General features: G+C 42.5%; 1 protein-coding gene across 2 annotated transcripts in view; it reads right to left on the bottom strand.

The window, feature by feature from the left end:
• The window catches only part of nrxn2a (neurexin 2a), a 145,860-nt gene that overhangs the window by 65,835 nt on the left and 55,103 nt on the right, over window positions 1–24,922 (bottom strand). The window lies entirely within an intron of this gene.

Consider the following 24,922-nt stretch of genomic DNA (forward strand, 5'->3'; position numbering starts at 1 on the left):
CTTATCCTTCAATCTTATGCCAAAAAACAATCACCATGTTTTTTGGCCGCTTTTGTCTTTTTAAGCTGCTTTTTTTCGTTTTTTCTGGACTTTCAGTGTTGAGCTGTAGCGCTCAGCAGAGTGACTGTCCTTTCGTATATACACGAGAGCAACTGCTAGCGTTGTCCATACCCCCTGCGCTGTCTGGAGCGAGGCCTGAGATTCCCGAGGAACTTAGGAAGAAGCGCCGGAGATGCCGTGCTGGAGCGAAAGTGAAAGAGCGGAGACGGAAATTCAAACCAGCGGTACCATCTATCCTTATGGGGAACGTGAGATCTCTGGTAAATAAGATGGATGAACTATGTGCGCTTGTTAGGACCCAGAGGGGGTACGCCGTGAGCAGTATTTTGGGTTTTACGGAGACCTGGCTGCATGCGAACTTCCCGGACCACAGTCCATCTATACCCGGCTTCAAGACTCTACGGGCGGATAGAGACACGATCCTGAGCAGTAAGAAGAACGGCGGCGGGATTGCTGTTTGTGTGAATGAGAGATCGTGCAACCCCGCTCATTTGACTGTGAAGGAGCGTGTCTGTACACTGGACATTGAACTTTTAGCTGTGGGAATGCGTCCATATTATTTACCGAGGGAATTCACGTCTGTCATCTTTGTGGGAGTTTACATCCCTCTCTCAGCAGACAAGGCAGCAGCGTGTGACACCATCCACGCCACTGTTGCTAGGCAACAGTCTAAACACCCGGAGGCCCTTGTTGTCATTTCTGGGGATTTTAATCATATCACCTTGGACACTGTTTTACCCACTTTCCACCAGTTTGTTCATTGTGCGACCCGGGAAAATAGAACTCTGGACCTACTGTATGCTAATTCAAAGGATGCATACAGTAGGCTCGTTTGAGATGTCTGCACCTGTCTGAGGCTTAGGTGCATACGTCAACGTGAACTTACGCCGACTGTAGGGGTGGAGCATAAAACGGCTGCAGACAAGTCGGACACGGTCAACTTCGTGTAAACAATGGCGGATCTCGCGGCGTTTGCATTCGTTGTTGCCGACGAAATAGAAGCTTTGGAGTTACCGGAATTTATACCCGTGTTACAACAAGCATGCTGTATGCAAAGGATTGTGAATAGCAGCAAATCTACTGAATAAGGATTAAGTAGCATAGTGCTTTGGTCTCCAATCTTGGCGAAAATGAACTGCTGATTAGGCTAATTATTTGAATATTTACTTTTACACCCAAAGTCGTTTAGCACCTGTAACTCAACCATGAAACAAATTCACAGAAAGATATTGAGATGGAGATTAAATGCCATTTGTTTTCATTTTTAGACAGACAGGTGTGAAGAAGAACCCCAAAAATCCACTAACCGTTAACAAGATTTGAACTACGGACGGCCGATCGCCAGACTGACGTGTTACCCACTAAACCAATTTAGGATGATACTGAAGAAGCAGTACTACGATATAAGTAAAGGATAATGGACGACACTTCTACAAATTTAATGCACGCGTTCTAGATGGTAAAACGGCCCAACGCGAAGCCTTAGAATGTAACCTGCGTTGTGTTGAACCTGCGCGTGCTGACAGTTGAGCCAATAGGCCAGGCAATTTTTTTTCGGATAGTCTAATGGAGTGAAGTCCATTATCCCGCTTATTCTACTGTTACCAACATGTTAAAAATGCCTTTTTACTGTTTAATCGAAGAAATGAACACTGCATTGAACTGCAGTCAGATGTACAACGTTTTCAGTAGGCCAGCCTACCATTGTTGCAGAAATCACATACAAGAAGGTATCCCTTCGATTTCTGTTCATTTTCGCATATTCCAACATAACGAAGCGAGAAACGTCAAAATCGTCATGAGGAGATTCCTCCCAAACTGCCCAATCACGTCTTTGAACTGACGTCATGAGGGCGGGTTTCCGGTCGTGCAGTTCGTGGAAAGCAACTGCAAGATCTGACTGCAGGCGAAGACCGCGATATTTTAAGGTCATGTGACATGGTGACGTGGTGGTAAGTCCCTCCCCGGCTGACACAAGTCGGACAGGATTTCTAACCAGTATGCATTGTGTCCTTCCCAGTATGCATTGCGTCCATCCCTGCATGCATCACATCAAGTCAGATCTGCACAGATCTGCATGAAGTCGAACGCGCCTAGTGCCACTGCCCTGCCCCCACTGGGACGGTCTGATCACAACTTGGTGTTGTTAACACCTGAGTATGTCCCTGCAGCGAAGAGACAGCCCGTCTCCACGAGGACATTTAGGAGGTGGAGTGTGGAGGCTAGCGACGCTCTGCAGGACTGCTTTGATACCACAACGGGGATGTGCTCTGCCAGCCCCACGGGAATGACATTGACAGCATGACGGACTGCATCACGGACTATATAAACTTCTGTGAGGATACAGTAATCCCTACAAGGACTGTCCGCTGTTATCCTAACAACAAGCCCTGGATCACCAGCCAGCTGAAGGATCTGCTGGACAAGAAGAAGCAGGCCTTCAGATCTGGAGACAAGGACGAGTTAAAGAGGATACAGTGGCAACTCAAGGTCCAGCTGAAGGAGTGTAAGGACGCTTACAGGAGGAAGCTGGAGGCCAAGCTCCAGCAGAACAACACCCGGGACGTGTGGAGGGGCATGAAGCTGATCACTGGCTTCAACATCAAAGCCAAACAACAGGATGGCGGCCCAGACAGAGCCAACGAGCTCAATGTCTTCTTCAATAGATTCACCACTGGACCCCCTGCTGGCCCTCCACCCCCCACTACTCCAGTTTTTACACCCCCCCAGACGGCCAATCAACAACTCACCACTGATCCCTTCCTGCCTATCACCTCTGCTCTCCCCCCAACTCCCACCGCCACCGAGAAGACCAGCCCTATGACTGTGACGCCTGGCTAGGTGAGAAGACAGCTGGAGAGAGTCAAGCAAGGCAAGACAGCAGGCCCTGATCGTTTCAACCCCCGGGTCCTGAGGACTTGCGCTTCACAGCTGTCTGGCATCCTGCACTTCATCTTCAACCTGAGTCTGAAGCTGGAAAGGACCGGTGCTATGGAAAACATCCTGCGTAGTTCCGGTGCCCAAGAAGCCCATCCCATCTAGCCTCAACGACTTCAGACCGGTTGCACTGACATCACATGTCATGAAGGTCCTGGTGAGACTCGTCCTGGCTCAGCTGAGACCCCTGGTGACCCCTGTCTTGGACCCTCTTCAGTTTGCGTATCAGCCTCATGTTGGTGTGGATGATGCTGTCATCTACCTGCTGAATCGTGCTCACTCTCACCTGGATGTTGGGAAGGGCTCTGTGAGGATCATGTTCTTTGATTTCTCCAGCGCTTTTAACACCATTCAGCCCTTTCTGATGAGTGAGAAGCTGCTCAGGATGGGTGTCAGCTCCTCCATTGTCTCCTGGATTACTGATTACTTGTCTGACAGGCCCCAGTTTGTGCGGCTGGGGGCTCCCTGTCTGATACTGTTGTCAGTAATGTGGGGGCACCACAGGGGACTGTCCTGTCTCCATTTCTGTTCACTCTTTACACCTCTGGTTTCCAATACAGCTCTGGGTCCTGCCACCTGCAGAAGTTCTCTGATGACTCTGCAGTGGTTGGGTGTATTAGAGATGGACAGGAGGTGGAGTACAGGACACTGATCGCAGACTTTGTGGAGTGGTCCCAGGCAAACCAGCTACTCCTGAATGTGGACAAGACCAAGGAGCTGGTCATTGACTTCAGGAGGAAGTGGACACCAGCAGTGCCCATCACCATCCAGGGTCTGGAGGTGGAAGTTGTGGACCAATATAAGTACCTGGGAGTCCACATGAACAGCAGACTGGACTGGAGGGACAACAGTGATGGAGTGTAGAAGAAGGGACTGAGCAGACTCTACTTCCTGAGGAAGCTTAGGTCTTTCAATGTATGCAGCAAGTTGCTGGAGATTTTCTACCAGTCTGTTGTTGTGAGTGCCCTGTACTTTGCTGTGGTTTGTTGGGGGAGCAGCACCAGCAAAAAGGACATAAGTAGGATCGACAAATTGATCCGAAAGGCTGGTCATGTGATTGGCAGTGAGTTGGAGACGTTTGTCTCAGTGAGGGACAGAAGGACACTGGACAAACTGCTCTCCATCATGGACAATCCGTCACATACACTACACCAGACAATAGAGGGGCAGCGGAGCTCATTCTCCAACAGGCTGATCCAGCTCCGCTCCCACACTGAATGCTACAGGACTACTTTCATACCATTCTCAGTCCAGCTGTACAACAACTCACCTTTCTGTAACAGATAACTCCATGTTATTAATGTTGGACACTATTGCACCTTACACCTTATCCTGTATATATAATATATATTCCTCCGTATCTATTGCTTGTACATATGCTAATATGCTGATAATTAGTAATTTTTATAGTGATTTAGGTACCAATTACAAAACAAGCACCGTTATACACTGCCTGGCCAAAAAAAAAGTCGCCACCTGGATTTAACTAAGCAAATAGGTACGAGCCTCCTATTGGATAATTACTACATGGGTAATTATCTTTCAGCTGGCAACAAGTTATTTAACCTCAACTGATGCAATGAGTAGCTTCTCATTTCTCAAACAACCATGTCTAAAGACACATCCCGTGCAAAAGCTGTTAGTCTGTTTGAGAAGGGTCAACTCATTGGCATGCATCAAGCAGAGAAAACATCTAAGGAGATTGTAGACACTACTTAAATTGGAAGGATAGTGGGGAACCATCGTCTTCCAGGAAGAAATGTGGTCGGAATAAAATCCTGATCGATCGTGATTGCCGATCACTTAAATGTTTGGTGAAATCAAATGGAAGAAAAACAACAGTAGAACTCAGGGCTATGTTTAATAGTGAAAGTAAGAGCATTTCCACACGTACAATGAGAAGGGAACTCAAGGGATTGGGACTGAACAGCTGTGTAGCCTTAAGAAAACCACTGCTCACTGATCAGTGAGGCTAACCGGAAAAAAGGCTCCAGTTTGCTAGGGAGCATATAGATTGGACTCTGGAGCAATGGGAGAAGGTCATGTGGTCTGATGAGTCCAGATTTACCCTGTTCCAGAGGGATGGGTGCATCAAGGTAAGAAGAGAGGCAGATGAAGCGATGCACCCATCATGTCTAGTGCCTACTGTACAAGCCTGTGGGGGCAGTGCAATGATCTGGGGTTGCTGCAATTGGTCAGGTCTAGGTTCAGCAACATTATCTTCCCAAAGAATGAGGTCAGCTGACTACCTATCCATCAATGGGCATATTCCAAGATGACAATGCCAGGAATAATGGGGCTCAAATTGTGAAAGAGTGGTTCAGGGAGCATGATCATTTTCACACATGGATTGACCACCACAGAGTCCAGACCTTAACCCCATTGATAATCTTTGGGATGTGCTAGAGAAGGCTTTGTGCAGTGGTCAGACTCTCCCATCATCAATACAAGATCTTGGTAAAAAATTAACACTACACTGGATGGAAATAAATCTGGTGACATTGCAGAAGCTTATCGAAACAATGCCACAGCGAATGTGTGCTGTAATCAAAGCTAAAGGCGGTCCAATGAAATATTAGAGTGTGTGTCTTTTTTTTGGCCAGGCAGTGTACCTACATTGTGATAAACTACTGTAATTAACCAAAAACTAAAGAACGTCAGCTGGGCTTGTAGAGTTTCTTGAAGACTTGAAACTTCGCCACTCATCCAAGTAGCTTTTTCAGTTCTCAAGGACTGGTGGGGAGTTGAGCATTAAATAGGAACATCTGTGGGTGTAGCCCATCAGAAACTTGACTGGCGTCTGTTAATGACCATATACTTGCATGTCTGTTAATGGCTATATACTTACCTGTAGTTGGAGCAGAAGTACACGTATGTATTGCAGATTTAAATTATTGTTAAATCTACCGTACATGTATGTGATGATCTTCAGAGATGATCCTCATCTCAGATGGACTAACTCCCCACCCATGGGCCATTGGCACAATAGATGTACTAGTTTGTTTTTGAAGTCCATGATACAAAACAGTCAAAAATATGTAACAGCACTGTATGTGCGTCTTTTATAAGATACAGGGTACAAGACGTCTTGGTGTGAACTGACTCTCGTTTCAACGGCACACATCAGCACACGGTTACATCCATGTATGAGGTTTTTGAAAGATACAGGACAACACTCCAGTAATCAAAGAGGGCAGCATCACCGTTATTTTTGTTTTTAGTAAGGACATTTCACAGGTGATTATTTTAGCCAGATGCCTGAACATGCCTTGTAATACTATGCAAACAGCCCTGTTCATAGTGCATATACACTTCACAGGTGGGCAGAAAGTAAATTTATTGAATTGAGCCCCTAATTATGAAGCTTTAAGAGGATAAAAATAAAGAATAAATGCACACTTTACATTGAAGTATTTGTTGGATGTCTATCTACAGTTGATCACTGTGACATTGGGATAGTCTATACATCAAACATGAAGTATTGCATCACTGCCAAAAGAACAATGGCACTCTATGTATTAAAGACAGCCTGCACAGAAAACCGAATCAAGTGAATTATGTAAACATACATGTGCCATGAATAGATCAGTGTGTGCATTACAATTGCATCTGGGGGGAGGGGGATCTATAAGGAGCAGCAGCTTAGTTTACTATAGGAAGGAAGCTTAGCAGATTATTCCATCATTCTGAGAACACAGATGAAAGTGAGTGAACACCTGTATAATATGGGAGTGAAGGAAAAAAAGTAAAGGTTTTCTTTTGCTGAGCATGTAGACATGGGTTCTTTGTTGTACTATGACCAGAGTGTGAGCCAGGAATAGAGAGGACGTAACAAAGAGCAGGAGTAGATAGAGGGAATAAAAAGGCAGAAAACTGTGTTTGTGTGCGAGAGGGAAAGAGAGATATTCAGGTACAGATAGATCACTACTTCATTTTGAAGGTTTACATAGTATGTCAAATGCAAAGCCAGGTTTTCTGTGACAAAATTGGATTGGGCTCACATACAGTAAATGTAGTAATAGTAGTAGTAAATTAACTTCAGCTTGTATACATGCAGACATGCTAAGTAGGTTTGCAAGTCCCACCACCCCAAAGTCAGACTTTTAACAATCGAGATAGTGGCAGCAACACGGATGTTATTGAACCCGTTCAAAAAAATTTTCATCTGCAGTTTAATGAACCTCAACAAATGTTTCATTAATTTTAGACATTCAGACAGTAGCAACAAGCAGACTCGGCTGTAAAAGTGACAACTGAGATGTCCTGATCTCAGTGCAGGAACCTTAAAGCACACTAAGTGGATCATGAATTGCAGCATTTAAACTCTAGCAATCTTAGGTATCTTGTTGACCACTGGTGCTACTTTATTAGTCAAGGTGTCACCACAAGACATGCATATCAAGAATTACATGGGCGAGTTCCAATGCCTCTGACTATAAACCATGCCCGCCATGCAGAACACTGAAGCCAAGTGCCTTGTTATTCTTTGTCTCCGTAAACTAATCTGCTGAATGCAGTTTTTATATGGATTGGGAGCTTTAAGTGGGCTGGGGAAAGTGAATGATTCTTATATACATGGGCATTTATCAGGCTGCAGAGGCAGCTCCTATGTTTCTTGCTTTGGCTAAAGGGAAATGATGACAGCCGTGACCTCCAGTACAGAAATCCGTATCATGTTTAAGGATATCAGGAGTGATGTATAGCATGCCTTTCATGGTACTGCGGGCACACTTATTTTGGCTTGTATGACAATGTGAGCGTAAATATATAGAGATAATCAAAGGTGGTACACCAGGAGACAACATATTTATGGTACTGAATGTAGAATTGTAGTGTGAAATGATGCCATTTTAGCTTCCAAAACAAGCATGTGAGTTAACTTCATTAGATGACAGTGGAGAAAAGGGAGTAGGTCAATCTACTGGATGATGATAACAGTTAACTCCGGACTCAACGGGGAATAGCACTAGCGTACGATAACAAACTATTGGTGAAATGAACGAGTTTGGCAGCAGATAATGCATTATTTAGAGGCTGTGTTTCGGTACCCCAGTCGCTCCAACTACATTGATGTACGCAGATCTAAATGTCATTACACAGAAGTTATATGGGTGAGTAAACGACCGTATTTTATGCCAGAAATAAGGTTGTTAAAAACAGTAGTTCCCCTTTAAGCCTAATAAACATGCAAACTGTCAATGAACCATTATGCATATTTTGTAACAGCTCTGGTTACAATGTTCATCTATACCAGTCAGTTGTTGCAGATGAGTTAAAAATGATATATAAAATATGATATTGTGGATCTTCAGCTCATGTAGACACAGGTTTACCAGAGAGTAGCACAGAAAACCACAATGGCGTAGCTGCACTGAGTGTGCTCTCTGTTCTTAAATTCTTCATTATAGAGGGTTATAATTTTATTGCGCATCAAACAGAGTGAGGGCATCACTTGGAACAGCAAGTGAATGATGTATAAATGACTGTGTCACTGTGTCTGTGAGCGTTAGTAGGAAGGACAGAAAGACAGAAGTGAGAGTCAGAGTCTATATCTGAAAGCCACTTTGTGTGTGTCTAGCCTTTATGATGTAAACTGAATGTAACCTTTCTCCACTTGCACAGCCCCTGCAGTAGGGACTGGGAACCCCCAGCCTTCCCCCATGGCTGGCTCCTGGGGGATTTAGCCAGCATAGACCAGCATTCATCTGAGGCTCAGCTGCTGCGTGGTCTGGGTGTCAAGTGAAACCCACCATGTTCATATGGAAAGTGGGGCACAGAGGGACAGTCAGAGCAGGGTGGAGACTGACCACTTGGTAATCAAGTCTTGCATAATCTCAGTCTCAAAAATTGATAGAGACACTAAGCTGAATATTATCCTGGAAATAGGAGAATGAACAGAGGCTAGCTGCAAATTTTTACTTTATCTTGCACCTCTACACTAGCCTGGCTCCGCCTGCCTACGTACTTCCACTCATTTGCATTCCCTACAGTACTCCGTCTGGAATAGCTTGATCCGCTAACGTTTACTCCGGCCAACTGGTTGGCGAACCAATCAGCGAACAGAGGGCGGGTCTGAGAGCGATTACGTTTCAGTTGCGCGCAGAGTTTGAAATGTTTACACGAACGGAGACGGATATACTCGAAGCCATTCGCTCCGTTGTGGATATGCTTCCTGGCATTACAGCACTTTTATTCCAATTTCCCGTCCTTAATTGCAATGGGGGATGGTAGAGTAGCGATTTGTTTACTTGTTGCGTTCTTGAAAGAGGAAGTACGAGGCAGCAGAGCCTGAAGGCTCCGGCGCATAACATACGTCATTACCAAACGTTAGTGATTGGTTAAAGGAACTCCGATGATTTTAAACCTCAAACTGTGCCCTCCCACCAGGAAATAAACGTTTGCCAATGGATCTAGGCCAGACTCTCTGCCAATGCTCTCTGCGAAGTCAGAGAGTCTGGTATCCAGGCTACCTCTACACACCTACTCTTGCAAAAACACAGAGCCTCTTGCTGAGTCTTTGACCCCACTATTACACCATTTATTTCCCTAATCATATGTGCTCATGGTTACTTTACCTGCAGACATATTATGACCACTGTTACTGTAACAAATTGTCTGTTATTATAAAAAATAAACTCATGTCTCTTATGCAAATGGTTTTTCTATGGATATGACATTGTGTTCTAGCTGCAGATGCAGCCTTCTACCTAGCTCTCTCATTATGGAGTCTTTAACTGCCCGTGGCTGTTTAAATCGGTCATCATACCAAGGCTTTTCCTGACTGATATACAGTCTTACTGATACCGCTTTTAAGGGAATCTTTCAGTATTATTGTTTGTTTATAATACTGAGGTTTTCCTCTCAGACTACCGCTGACAAACAAAGTGAGATGAAATTGGGAAGATATATTTCTTTAGTTTTTAAAAATGGAACTGTTTGAAATTGACATTTGTATACAGTACTTGTGTGTTATTTTCAAGCAACCATACTATTTTTTTATGCACGCACTGATGAATGGTTGGACAAATTGAAAGAGATAACAGATACCATATATACTATGTACACACGGACAGTAGCTTCTACGATCCTTTATGAACAATGCTGAAAAAAGAACATACTTAGCAGAGCAAACAGGCTAACCAAGACATGTTCTACATGATTAATTCACATAATCTCAACTAGGAAATGATGAAAATTGCCTTCCAAAGAGACGCACATATTTTTCTGGGCCGTCTTTGAGATGTTAGTGTAAATTGGCAAGCTGTGTTGTGAATCTTCTATTTCTTGAATTTGAATTTATTTTCTGAAGGCAAAAACTAGTTGTTATTTTCATTTAGCAAGTACAGTGACACGACAGAAGATAGCAAATGTCAAATTTAGCTGTGTAGTATAATTTAATTATGGTTGTTGTTTTCACTTCCACAGGTACAGACTGCTAGCCTGGATACCAGACTCTCTGACTTCGCAGAGAGTCTGGCCTAGCTCCATTGGCAAACGTTTATTTCCTGGTGGGAGGGCACGGTTTGAGGTTTAAAATCATCGGAGTTCCTTTAACCAATCACTAACGTTTGGTAATGACGTATGTTATGCGCCGGAGCCTTCAGGCTCTGCTGCCTCGTACTTCCGCTTTCAAGAACGCAACAAGTTAACAAATCGCTACTCTACCATCCCCTATTGCAATTAAGGACGCGAAATTGGAATAAAAGTGCTGTAATGCCAGTAAGCATATCCACAACGGAGCGAATGGCTTCGAGTATATCCGTCTCCGTTCGTGTAAACATTTCACACTCGGCGCGCAACTGAAACGTAATCGCTCTCAGACCCGCCCTCTGTTCGCTGATTGGTCCGCCAACCAGTTGGCCGGAGTAAACGTTAGCAGATCAAGCTATTCCAGACGGAGTACTGCAGGGAATGCAAATGAGCGGAAGTACGTAGGCAGGCGGAGCCAGGCTAACAGACTGCCATCCATTCAAAGCACTGTACTGGTGGCTTTACATCCATCTGGGGGGATGGGAGGCGAGAGAGGAGTACCTTTTCTTAAATGCAATTCCCTACCCAGTGATTTGCAAAGCCATTTCCATTATAAAATAAGTCTTTTCTGCTTGAAAGAGGTGTCGAGAATGATAACAATAAGTCGAGTTCCACAACAAAATAGAGCTGAGTTACTTTTAACAATGCAAGGCACTTGATACAGCATATAAAGATGATACCTGAATTTGAGGCACAAGATGAGTCTTTAATGAGTGCTTTCACGCAATGTGTGTGGGTTTTGTGGCAATAAAACAGTTTCCTGCTTGAATAAAAATGAATGTAATTATGAATGTAAAAGAAATGTATTATTATGGAATAAACCATGCAGAACATTTATTTACCTGAACAATCAAGTGTGATTTACAGGCCATATTGCTGCAATTAGGTTACTCCAGTGAATACCAAACTTCAATTTTGATTGACAGTTTATGAGACTCTTGACTTTTATAATACTATTGAACAATTGTTTATTTTATACTTTTACATTCAATTTATACTTTTTTTTAACCAATCATGGTTGGACTAGTAATGACAAGGTATATCAGATAAAGCAAAACCCCATCATCATTAAATTATTTGCAGGAAGCTAAGAAGAGTTTGGTAAATTCAAGAAGAACATTCAAGAAGAACATCTCTGTATGTATTTATAGAAAGCAAACTAAAATGATCATCTGAGATTTATGTGTCATAGTAACCCAGTGATGATGTCCATAATTCCTATTTAGGCGTCTTTTTATTCTGAAAAATTTAAACATCGCCACATTTTTAATGCCAGGTACTTTGACCATAGAATTTTGAACAGTAATTGGAATTAATATTGTCTTCTCTTTCCTCTTTGTATAGCCATATGAGGAATGGGGCTGAGTGGGCCAACTGGTCCAACACTTTGTCTCAGGCTCAAATATCTTGACAACAATCAGATGCCGTGCCTTAAAATTCAGCTTGGATTTCGGTGATTTCTTCCTGCTATCATAAAGTAAAAATATCTAATCCTAGGTTTTTGTTAAAATGAGAATTACAGGCTCACATAGCAGCTGGTGTGGCTGTAGACCATGCAAAGTGATTTTCAGGGTGAAGACTTTAGTACATTAAGTCACTGACTACTTACACTGTTTGTAAGTACCAAGTCCTTAATGCTCTCATTAGCTTCAAGAATTTATAACATCAGCAACTGGTAATTCTTCCTTTACAAATAAACCTGCTCATTATTTAAAGTGACTAGACATCGCTTCCCTGACCTCTTACAACCTTTGGTTAAAGTCTCACAGATAGGGATAATTTAATGCAAGCTGATAGCTCATTGGAATGCAAACAGACACTGGCTGTGCTAAGCTACATTTAACAGATTGGAAAATACAAGCCACACTGCCAGTTTCAATCAGATATGCGACAGGTTATTTTATGATTAGTCATGGTCTCTTATGACTCACCCTGCAAACACTGACTGCTGGAGAGGGACTTCAATCTTCTTCCAATGTCACACTGACTAACAGAGTTAGAAAAAAATACCCAAGCTGTTACAATACACACTTCACTCACTCTGTCCTCTGTCCGGGGTTCAAACTGCAGTTACGTTGATTGAGATTGGAAGTTACAGGAATCTAGCATCCTTTTGCAGCCATTGTTTGAGTTCCACAACATCGGTCTGGTCATTTCTGTTTACTATGTGAGCTGAATCTTTTATGAGTTATGGTGCTTTTTGTCAGTATCATATTCTGGTGTAGTATTAACAATATAAGTTATCTGAGATTTCAAAAAATAATTAAACACAGTACAACAGTAAGAATAATCATATTGACTCCTCGTCTTCTGCTCTTGGATGATCAGTAGGGCCACAAAATTCCTGAATAAGTATTTGTTTGCAATAAAGTATAAAAAAACAAAAATTTAATACAATTATGAGACCACAGAGGTAATTTGCAACATTCTGCTAAATACTATATTAACCAAAAAGTACACTATAAGATGTGCGAAAATGTAAGCACTTCAAGCATTCACAGTTTAAGAGAAATCCATTAAGTAATAGTTTTCTGTTTTGCATACTTAAGGGGCAACAGCAGTTGAGAACATTACTTTTTAAACTACAAATAAGAGAGGTTAGAAGAGAGCAAGAACAATTTGTGAGCACTTTATTATTAATACTATTTCTGGAATAGTTTCACTCAGGTCTTTGAAGGAAAACCATGTGTTTCCTCTGTCCTCATGCTTCCAGCCATCACAGTTATATATTAAAAGGGATTTAATGTCTTTGGCATTCCATTGAGTCGTTGTGTGGCCGTGTTTTAAATATCACCTAAAATTAATTAGGGAATTAAGTAAATTGGTGGAAGCAAGCCATTCCGGTGATCATTTCCTCTATTTCTATGCTCTACCATTGTTGTTGATATTAGCTAAAATCTTGACTTAAATTCTTACATGGACAGCTGGTAGAACTGTCAGTTTTTCCTTACACATCAATTGATTTAGTTCCTTGACAGCTTATTAAACAGTATGAGTCAATGTGTCACTGTCACTATGAGTGTCAGCAAAGTGTCCTATCTTATATTGCTGAATGGAGTGACAAATGAATGCGGTTTGATCAGAAATTCCATACGGATACATGATTTTGACTAATGCTTTTGATACCTGCATCATAATTATTTTGACATAATTTCAAAAAACCTTTGAAGTACAACACACAAGACAACACAGATATCTCCTAATGTGAGAAACTACAAGGACAGAAGCTAAAAATAAGTCAATGGAGGAATTATTCCCTCAGGTGCTTCACTTCTTTTCACATCTATGTAAATGTCAAAAGGTTTCTGCTCATCCCATAAAGGCTACAATGTTGTAAAAATGCCATGAGTGGTCTGAGATTGACCAGTGTTGCATTTCACCAGAGGACATTTTTGATTAAAGATTAAAGCAATGCCTCCTGTAAGCTGCAGGTCAAGTTTTATGACCCCATAAGCTCTGCCAGTCAGTTATGCAATGCTCAGGCATTTCTATCTCCAAAATGTAGCTATAGGAAGCTCCGCCAGCAGCCTTGGGCTCAGGGCTGCCCCATGACTCACTTAGTGCAGGGATTTGGCAAAGATGATCATTTATGAGATCCACTGTCTGTTAATTGTTAAACAGGCCTCACAAAGCCAGGCGACTGCTAATATAACAAGCAACTGATCAAACATCCACCAATGGATTTAAAATGTATGTATGAATAAATCAGGGATGGGCAACTTAAATGATGAAGGGGGCCACAATTTTTCATCGACACTACCAGAGGGCCACATAGGACCGCACACTTAACCATATATGATAAAACTGCCATTTTAATTATGTTTGTGTTTGTGTTTGTGTGCGTATACATATATATATATATATATATATGTATTGAAGCAAACAAAAAATAACCACTTGCTGTTATTTATTTCTTTTTTTTTTCAGTGCAAAGGGCTCACGACAATAAAACATACAAATCACCATCCACCTCAAGGATGGCAGAAAGCTGCAGAACAGCAGACAAACATAAAGTGCAAGAACTTATTTGTGCATTTTTACACTAAGAAAGAGTTCAACATTTTCCCTGTATACCCACTCTACCTCACCACTGCCAGCAGTGGGCACTGGTAAAAAGTCGCTATTGTTTGCGTACTTTTGATTTAAGGTCCAATACGATAGCAGCCCTTGCAGCTTCAGTATACTTCTCGTATTTAGCTTTGTGCAACGTGTTGTAGCGGCAACTTAAATTGAAACCTTTCATGGCAGATAACGTCTCTAAGCAGACTAAGCACAAAGGTTTGCTTTTAAATTCTGTGAGCAGATAATCTTCTTCCCATTTCACCTGAAACACACACACGATTTTCTCAATCAAATTTTCTCTCTCCTCCGCTCTTAGCCATGGTGCAACGTCTCTTCTTCACTGGTGGAGAAGACCGGTGGAAGCATGTACGAGGCGGCGTCTGCATTAGAGGCGCTATCCAGTTGGCCGCAGAGGACACATTTTTATAATCATCAAAAATGAATCTAAGGGCCACTTCGAGTGAGGTCGCTGGCTGTGTGCGGCCCCCGGGCTGCCAGTTGCCCATCCCTGGGATAAATTATTCATGGGTATTATAGAAGATTTGAAACTTTCACATAGAAAATTTTTATTGTTATTATGAATTGTCCACTCTATCATCCATTCATCCATCCATCCATCCATCCATCCATCAATCACAACTATAACTTACTAATTACACATATATTCTCAGGAACACAAACATTATGATATCAAATAGATTCTACTGAATTTAAATCTAAATATGTCTTAATAAATTTAATAGATTATTCTTAAATTCTGGGTCACACGTAACCTTGCTAAGAGAACTTATGGCAATGAATCAAACATTTTCCAAACTTTTTGAAGGCATAATGGAGCGTACGGTCTAAAGAGACATTGCTGTGAACAAACCTCCAGCTATGAGAGTAAACGAAATGATAGAACTGTCAGTTGAATGAAATGATACGGGACAGACTCATTGTTGGAATTTGAGATAAAAGACTCTCGGAGCAGCTTCAACTGGATCCGGAGTTAACTTTGGAGAAAGCTCTCACATGTATTTGCCAGAGTGAGCTTGTGAAAAAGCAGCAAGACCTCCTTAAAAATAACTTCAAGTTGGAAAATCCCGGTAATGTGGACGGTGTTAAAGCAAGAGCGCAGCCGTTCAAACCAATTAAAGCCATGCAACGGAGACAGACACAAAACGAGAAATGTGACAATGAGATTCGATAGTGCAACAGGTGTGGTAAAACACCCTCTCACAGCAAGAATCAGCGCCCGGCCAGGGAGGTACTGTGCAATATATGCAAAAAGAAGGGTCACTATGCTAGAGTCTGCCTGTCCGGTGCAGTTGGTGACATCCACATCGCAGGTGACGATGGTGCCGATGACGGCGACGTTGCATTTCTGGGCTCAGTTACATCAGAAGAGACTGATGATGCTTGGATTGCCACGGTAAGAGTGAATGACCTTGACTGCCTGCTCAAAATTGATACGGAGCAGATGTCACTGTGCTGCCAGACAGTGTGTACCGCTCCTTGACACAGAGACCCCAGTTGGACCCACAAAGCTAAAACTGTTTGGTGCAGGGATGTCCCATCTAGTAGTAAAAGTTAAGTTTACAGCTAACCTGAGTACAGCCAAGAAAACTACAGTTCAGTCAGTGTATGTAGTGGCAGATGTGATACAGGGGGTGCTTAGTCGTCAAGCAAGTGTTGCTCTGGGATTGGTGGCAAGAGTTGAGACAGTGTCGCTTGCCTCAGTGGAATCTGTGAAGCAACAATTCCCACAACTGTTTATTGGCTTAGGTAGGTTAGAGGGGGAGTACATGTGGCACTGGTTGTTTGAATAGACAGAAAAATATTGCCCCCCCTTTAAAATTTATATTGAGTTAAAGCTAAAGTCTGAAAACCAGGAAAATGGCTTACACTACTGTATTAGAAGATGTTTTAAAGGAATGTTTTAAGTCAGTTATGTTACCCTGTTGAACAGAGGTTTGTCAATAGAGGGCGCTCTAAGTCTCACATCAGTAGCTGACGCTAGAGCATGAAGAACTGCTCAGTACTGCTGTGTGAACATAAGGGGGCCATCCACATGGAGACGCGTTTTGGTTTAAACGCAGATGTTTTGCATCGTTTTGGCCGATCGTCCAAACGAATCCTGTAAACGCATTGCCTTAAAACGAACTTTTCTGAAACCTGGTCCCAGGGTGAAAAAATTCGCAAACGCAGCCCTTGAGTGTTCGTGTGGATGGCGAAAACGCATACTTGCTTTTCGACGATGTCATCGCCACACCCCTTGAGCTCTTCTACTGCCGATTTGTAAACAGCGCTCAAGCTTTATGCGCATGCTCCGCCTCTTCCTCTCCGTTTTTGGTGAATTTCTGAAACTGAAACAGCGCCACCTATAGGCCTGGAATATGAAGTAGCGTGTTGAGTCGTGTTGAGATGGATCCGTGTGTACGCAAATATTCTTGAAACGATGCCAGGGAAAACGGAGGGGGAAAAGATCATTTTGGTACGTGTGGACTTGGTCTAAGTATATATGCTACGGAGAGCGCTCGTAATGCTGACACTGCCTGTTAAATGTTTTCCACAGGTAAGCTGACTGTAATTAACTCATTAATAACAGATAACAGTAGAGTGTTTGTAAAGAGTGTTAGCGGGAAAATGAAACATAAAGCCGTTGAATGCTAGAAATACGTTCGGTAAATGCTAATAACTGTCTTTGAGAAAGTAGCATGAGGGAGATAAGTTTCCAGGGATATATTTCGTTGTGCCTTCTCTCAGGCACTTCTATTTAAGTATCCCATGATGTACTAATGTTAAGTTTGGTTTCAAGCTCTGAGTCATTTTATGAGCATTTCTATGAGAATTAAGTGAGATAGAGATTGTGGGTTAAAAATAAGGTAAGTGAGTTCATAAGTATATTTAATGGAGGTCTAAAAATGAGTTTAAAACATTGATTACAAGGAATAATAAGATGAGTTCATATATAATTGTTTTCATGATTTTTAAAAATTACGTTAAAGGAGTAGTTTGATACTTTAAAGGAAAGTGCTGCCATATTTGATGTTCCTTGCCATATTGACCTTTAAGTAGTGTGACAGTGATTAAGCACTTAACATGGGTTATTAGAGAATGAATTCTGGAGCAAGAGAGTTGGATAGAGTATGAAGAGTAACATTTGATTTCGGTGTAAATGAGTTGATGCCTGTATTTCAAGGTATTTGTTTGGATCATTGCTCTTGGTTTCTCAGTAGCTAACGCTAGTAGAGCATGAAGAAGTAGTCAGTACGCGCTGTGTGAACATAAGTATATACGCTATGGAGAGCGCTCGTAATGGTGACACTGCCTGTTTAATGTTTTCCACAGAAAATAAATATGTGCACAAGAGTGAACATCGCCTCATTCTTAAAGGTGTAACATACAAAATAGAGCTTAAAGCTGATGCCAAGCCCTTTGCCCTGCCAACCCCTCGACGTGTTCCACTTCCCCTGCTACCAAAAGTAAAAAAAGAGTTGGCCCACATGGAGGAGCGTGGAATCATTTCCAGAGTGGAACAGCCTACAGACTGGTGCGCGGGAATGGTCCGAGTACCAAAACAAAACGGAGAAGAAGTTCGCATATGTGTGGACCTTACAAAACTGAACAACTCTGTCAAAAGAGAGCGCCACATGCTGCCATCAGTGGAACACTACCTTGGACAACTAAAAGGAGCCAAGATATTCTCAAAGCTTGATGCCAACTCAGGCTTTTGGCAAATCCCTCTGTCAAAGGAGTCAGCTCTTCTCTCAATGTTCATTACACCGTTTGGATGATATTGCTTCAACAGACTTTGTTTTGGCATCTCCTCAGCACCAGAGCACTTTCAAAAACGGATGTCTCAGCTCCTAGAGGGTCTGGATGAAGTAGTTTGTCAGATAGATGACATCCTGGTTTATGCAGAAACACAGGCTCAGCATGATGTACGACTGGTAGTGGTACTGGAGTGGCTGGTACAGGCTGCTGTGACATTAAAGTGGGAGAAGTGCGAATTCTCCAAGACTTCCATCAAATTTCTGGGTCAAATCATTGACAGCACGGGGGTGAAAGCAGACCCGGAGAAGGTGAGGGCTGTGAGCAACATGGAAGAGCCAACGGATGTGAGTGGGGTGAGACGGTTCTTGGGAATGGTCAACCATTTGGGAAAATACCTCCCCCACCTGGCAGAGAAGACACAGCTGCTGAGAGAGCTGCTCAGTAAGAAGAACATGTGGTGTTGGGGTGCCCCACAACAAACAGCTTTTGACAGGATTAAGAAAGAACTGAGCCAACCACAAATTTGGCACTTTATAACCCCAAAGCACAGACAACAGTCTCAGCTGATGCATCCTCCTATGGAATGGGAGCGGTGTTGCTCTAGAAACAAGAGGGGGGCATAACATAACCCGCTGCCTTCGCCTCAAGAGCACTAACCCCCACAGAACAACGGTATGCTCAAATAGAAAAAGAGGCGTTAGCTATAACCTGGGCATGCGAGAGGTTTTCAGACCTTCTTATTGGCATTGAGTTTCATGTGGAAACTGATCACAAACCTCTAGTGCCACTTTTGGGATCAAAGAACCTGGATAAGCTGCCGCCACGGGTAGAAAGACTGAAAATGAGACTGATGAGGTACTCTTTCTCTCTCTTGGAAAGTGTGATATACGTTCCAGGCAAAAACATAGCGACTGCTGATGTGCTGTCCAGAGCACCGGAAAGAGCTGTGGAAAAGGAGATTGATTTATATGCACATCAAGTGTTGTCTTGTCTTCCAGCAACAGAGCAAAGACTGCAACAAATCAGGGAGCATCAGGACAACAATGGTGTACTGGAACAGGTGAAACAGTACTGCCTGCATGGCTGGCCTGGAAAAAACAATATACCAGGACAATGCTCTCCTTACCATCAGCATGCTGGGGACCTCACTGTGGACAGTGGCCTCCTGTTGAAAGGTTCACTCACAGTGATTCCAAAATCACTGCAGAAAGACATTCTGGAATGACTACACACAGGTCACCAGGGCAGCGTGAAGTCCAGAGAGCAAAGCAGTCTGTATGGTGGCCAGGCCTGAGCACACAACTGCAACAACTGGTGGAGGACTGTGAAATCTGATCTAAAGAGAGATAGAACCACAGAGAAACACTCATGCCAACCTAGTTTCTAACAAGACCATGGGAGTTAGTGGGTACAGATAATTTTGACTGGAGTCAAAGCCAGTACTTGGTTGTAGTTGATTATTTTTCTAGATACACTGAGATAGCCAAACTCACTTCTGTCACAGCATCTGCAGTGATAGACCAGTTAAAGCCAATATTCGCCCGCCATGGCATACCGGCAGAGGTTCGGTCAGACAACGGACCTCAATTCTCTGCAGACCACTTTCGATAATTTGCTTCAGAACGGGACTTCACTCACACCACCTCAAGCCCACGGTTTCCTCAGAGCAATGGTGAGGCCGAACGAGCAGTGAGGACAATAAAGTGTCTCCTACAGAAAGCGAGAGACCCCTACCTGGCTCTCATGGCATATCGTGCCACTCCCCTTGCCAACAGCCACAGCCCTGCAGAGTTCCTTATGGGGAGAAAACCACTGTACCTGTCCTCCCATCTAGCCTTAACCCAGGCTGGACAAACGTTGCAAAACTGAGAGAGAGAGAACAGAAGGAGAGAGAGGAACAGATGAAGAGGTTCAACAGCAGACACAGAGCTTGCGATCTCGCCGGACTGTATCCAGGAGACCATGTTTGGAGCCATCTTGTCACTCTCCTGGATCCCAAGCTGAATCTGCAGAACTTTCATATCCTGTTCTGCCAGTGGACATCAACCCAGTCCAGGATCCTGCTACACAAACTTCTAAACCTCCAAACTATTGTGCTGCTGAGAGGCGGTATCCAACCAGAGCGAGAAATCCCCCAAGGTACCTTCAGGACTTAGGTAGTAGGTAATCCCCTCACTCAGCTGAAGTAATGGGTAGTCCACCCTAAGTTAATACAAATACGTTTATTGGGTTGTTGTACAGTTCAAAGCAATGCTTGGAATAATTTCACTTTAGTTTGAGCCTGAGTGATAAGGCTGTGAAAAGTCTGATAGTGGATTCCAGTTAGTGGTATCCAAAGTGATAAAATCATTTTGTTATTACATTATCCACAATAATGTACTCAGAAGGGGGGATGTAATGTTAGGACAGGTGTGTGTTTACTGGGGGAACGTTTTACATGTAGCACCGCCTGCGCGCGGGAACTGAAATCATATCCGGTTAGAAAAAAAAAAAAAAGTTGCAACACCTGAAACTGTCCGTGCATTACTTGTTCTTTTAAGCCTATCTACACATAATATTAACGAGACAGTACCATTGAAGAAAGTGGTCAGTCAGAAACTCATTTTCACACCTTCTGGGACCCTAAAGGGGCCGACCAGCTCTCGCTCCCCATGATTCCGGCCCAATACATGACTCCGCCACCTCCTTGCTGACGTCGCAGCCTTGTTGGGACATGGTGGCCGTCCACTAACCATCCACTACTCCATCCATCTGGACCATCCAGGGTTGAACAGCACTCAACAGTGAACACGACTGTTTGAAAATTAGTCTTCATGTATTTCTGGGCCCACTGCTGCGTTTCTGCTTGTGAGCATTGGTTAGGGGTGGCCGAATAGAAGGCTTATGCATAACTGCAAGCCTCTGGAGGATCCTACACCTTGATGTTCGCATGACTCCAGAGGCACCAGCAGCTTCAAATACCCGTTTGCTGCCTTTCAATGGCATTTTAGCAGCTGCTCTCTTAATCTGATGTATTTGTCTGGCAAAAACCTTCCTCATTGTGCCCGTGTGTGCTCTGAATCAGCCACAAATCTCTTAACAGTACGATTATCACGCTTAAGTTTTCGTGAAATACCTAAAGTTTTCATACCTTGTCCAAGGCATTCAACCATTTCACGCTTTTTCGGCAGCAGAGAGATCCTTTTTCTTTCCCATATTGCTTGAAAATAGTGGTCTGCTTAATAATGTGGAACTACGGAAGCTGAGAACGGCCATGGATTATTTAATTTTTTATGCACTGTCGTGATAACGACTTATTAATTCGTTATCTCGAGAAAACAAACTTTGTTATCCATGGCCGTTCTCAGCTTCCGTAGATTTTCCTTTATTTGGGCTCACCTGGCAAACTAATTATCACAGGTGTCTGAGATTGATTTCAGTGTTTCAAAGAGTCCTGAGCAGTGATGGGAATAACGGCGTTAAAATAAACAGCGTTACTAACGGCGTTAATTTCTCTCAGTAACGAGTAATCTAATTAATTACTATTTTCTCCGTTACAATGCTGTTACCGTTACCGTGGTGCGTTACGTTGCGCCGTCAGCCAGCCACAAGAGCTGCGAAGGTGTTTTTTTTACCTTTGGGTGGGCTGGCGGGGTAGCCGCATAAGTGATGATGATTGGCTAAGGTAGGGTAAGATTTCATGGTAAGCCAATCAGCGGCAGGGCAGTGTTCAGTTGGGCGGGTGATAGCTGTATCACACAAGCGATCAGAGATAGTTGCCTTTTTCAAGGTGGAAGTATAGGCACTACTTTAACCTCATTGAGGTAGAAGGCAAGAATGTACACATGAAGTGTACATTACGCTCAGAAAAAAATCTAATTCTTAGATATATTTTTATAACGCATTAGTTACTTTCCCTGGTAACTAGTTACTTTTATAGTGGAGTAATTCAGTTACTAACTCAGTTACTTTTTGGGAGAAGTAACTAATAACTGTAATTAATTACTTTTTAAAAGTAACGTGCCCAACACTGGTCCTGAGACACAATAACATCCATGAGTTGAATTGAAAAGCAAAACAATTTATCTTTATGACACTTAAATACAATTTGCATAATAATTTGGAACGCGGTGTGCAGTCTGCCTCACTTCCAAGGGAATTTAACAATTCATAGTGTTGACTTACAAATTAATGGAGAAAATGAACTCCATTCTGACAAGTGCTAGTGCTGCGGTTATGTAAACCCATGTCGGGTGGCTTTTCATGTTTTTTCTCAGTATGCACAGTATGTCGACAGACTTGGTCGTGATGGAGTGGGAGGACATAGGAGACAATTGAAAGAAAAAAAGCAGGAACAATTGTGTCACATTTAGTTAAAATCTGTGGTTTCCCATTGCGCCTTTTAACACCGTTATTGATCGTCAATAAAAGTCAAAAAATTGTCACAACAGTAGCAGTGCTGTTATTTTCCCGAGATTAGCACAAGCTGGAAATGTGCACATGGTTGTATCGACTGCACCTTTCCAAGCGCTCACCCTCTCGTCACACACACATGCACACACAAGCAGGTAATGAACGTGCCAAAACAATTATCTGTAACTTCAAAGGTTAACCAGTAATTACATCCTCCATTTTTTTTTTACATAAAGAAGAGCTGAAAGTTGAGCACGGAATATTGGTGATATTGGTGATAAAACAGTGACCTACAATTAATTACCACAGATGTTCATTGTAGACTTCCTAAATTCATTCATCTTCTGTAACTGCTGTTAAGGGTCGGGAGGTCTGCTGGCGCCTATCCCAGCTGTGATCGGGCCCAGCTATCGCAGGGCTAACACAGACAACCATTAACACTCATACTCACACCTACGGCCAATTTAGAATCACCAATTAACCTAACAAGCATGTCTTTGGATGGTGGGAGGAAGCCGGAGTACCCGGAGAAAACCCACGCAGACACAGGGAGAACATCCAGGACCTTCTCGCTGTGAGGTATCAGTGCTAACCACCTCGCCACTGTGCCGCCCGCTTTCTGTATATGAATATCCAAGGACACATCAGCTATGGGATATCAGTTTTTTAATAAGTTTCTGCATTTCTTTGTTTTATCTAACTCTCTTTTTTCATATTTGTTTATTGGAATAAATAGCTGACCTTCTGGGCTGGGCGACAAACACAGAAGAAGACAAATGTGGGAGGAGTTTTATTGTTTTAATGATAAATAAGCAGATTGCGGACTGAATGAGACAGTGTTTGCCAACTGATGCTTACAAAACTCTGTCCTGGCTGAATATGTGTTTGTGTTTCCACATTATAGTCACATTTCCATTTGTTGTAATGACTTTGCTGATGGCTCAATGTGAAGCATGAGGCTTGTTATTTCCTGACTGATGTATTGGCTTTACTTTTTGGCCAGTCATGCCATTTACCACTGGCATGATTGAGAGCCCTCAATGAAATGCCACTAAATTGAAAATGCTGTAATTAAATTATTTTTGAATTTGAAGGAATGCATTTTCTGGTGGAAACAGCAAGTGTACACTGAAAATCTGTGGCGTATAAAAATGGAGGAGTTGAAATATTTGCTGTTAGCAGCTCCTGGCCAGCCTGATCTTGCCTCCATTTCAAGTATGACTGTAAATAGGCTGATGCCTGCAGTACTTAATAATGTGAGTGTTTAGCTATAGGCAGCCATTGGAAAAGCCTGTGATGTGAATCTGACTAGATGCATGGACATGCATGTAGAGGTGGTTTCTATAAGATGAGTTTTAGGATGAGTCCTTTGAACTTATGATCGGTGCTGAGCATCTGCACACCAACATGTAATCTCTCTCACTTCACCAATATAACTTTGTCAGTTTGTTGATGATATTAGCAGACAAGCTGAGGGAATTCTGTTTGACAAACCAGTGGACAAAGCTATTATCTGTATGACAGAAAAAAAAGCTCCAGGTCTGCAACTCTTAGGCATCCAAAGTGAACACAAAAGAGTCAATATTAAAACTTATTAAGGTGATGTGAAAATCTGCGATGGCATCATCATCAAGACATAGCAAAATGCCTGAAATGTGCCTCCTTTTAAATGACCTAAACAAATTGGTATGTTGTATGTGAAGGTTCAATTCCAGTCTTTATTAAAAAGGAAATTTAAAAAACCTGTTTTAACAAAATGGTTAGCCTCTACTACTCTTATTTTGTTCCCTTAATGGTAGCAAAAGGAACTGACATGATACACATTTGACAGCATAAGTGCACAGGGTGCACAGACTTGGGACACTAACGGATGTAACAGATAAAAACTACAGAGGACAAACTATTGATTTTCAGGTTAGATTGATTTTTTTGTCAACAAGCACGATGTACCGTCAGTCAGTTTGTAACACCAGAAATGAATTAGACAACAAATGACGGAGGAAAGCAGTAACAAGGTGAAGTACCAGCCAGTATTTTATTCAGCTAAACTCTCTAACTAGACTGTCAATTAAAATTTCAATCAGCGTATGCGACCAAATAAATGCGCTTCCAATTATCACTAATGTGATATTAAAACATTAAGGTTCTCTTCACATCTTTTTTTCCACAAACGTGACTTCGT

Source organism: Chelon labrosus (genome assembly GCF_963514085.1).
Source record: "Chelon labrosus genome assembly, chromosome: 17".
NCBI lineage: Eukaryota > Metazoa > Chordata > Actinopteri > Mugiliformes > Mugilidae > Chelon > Chelon labrosus.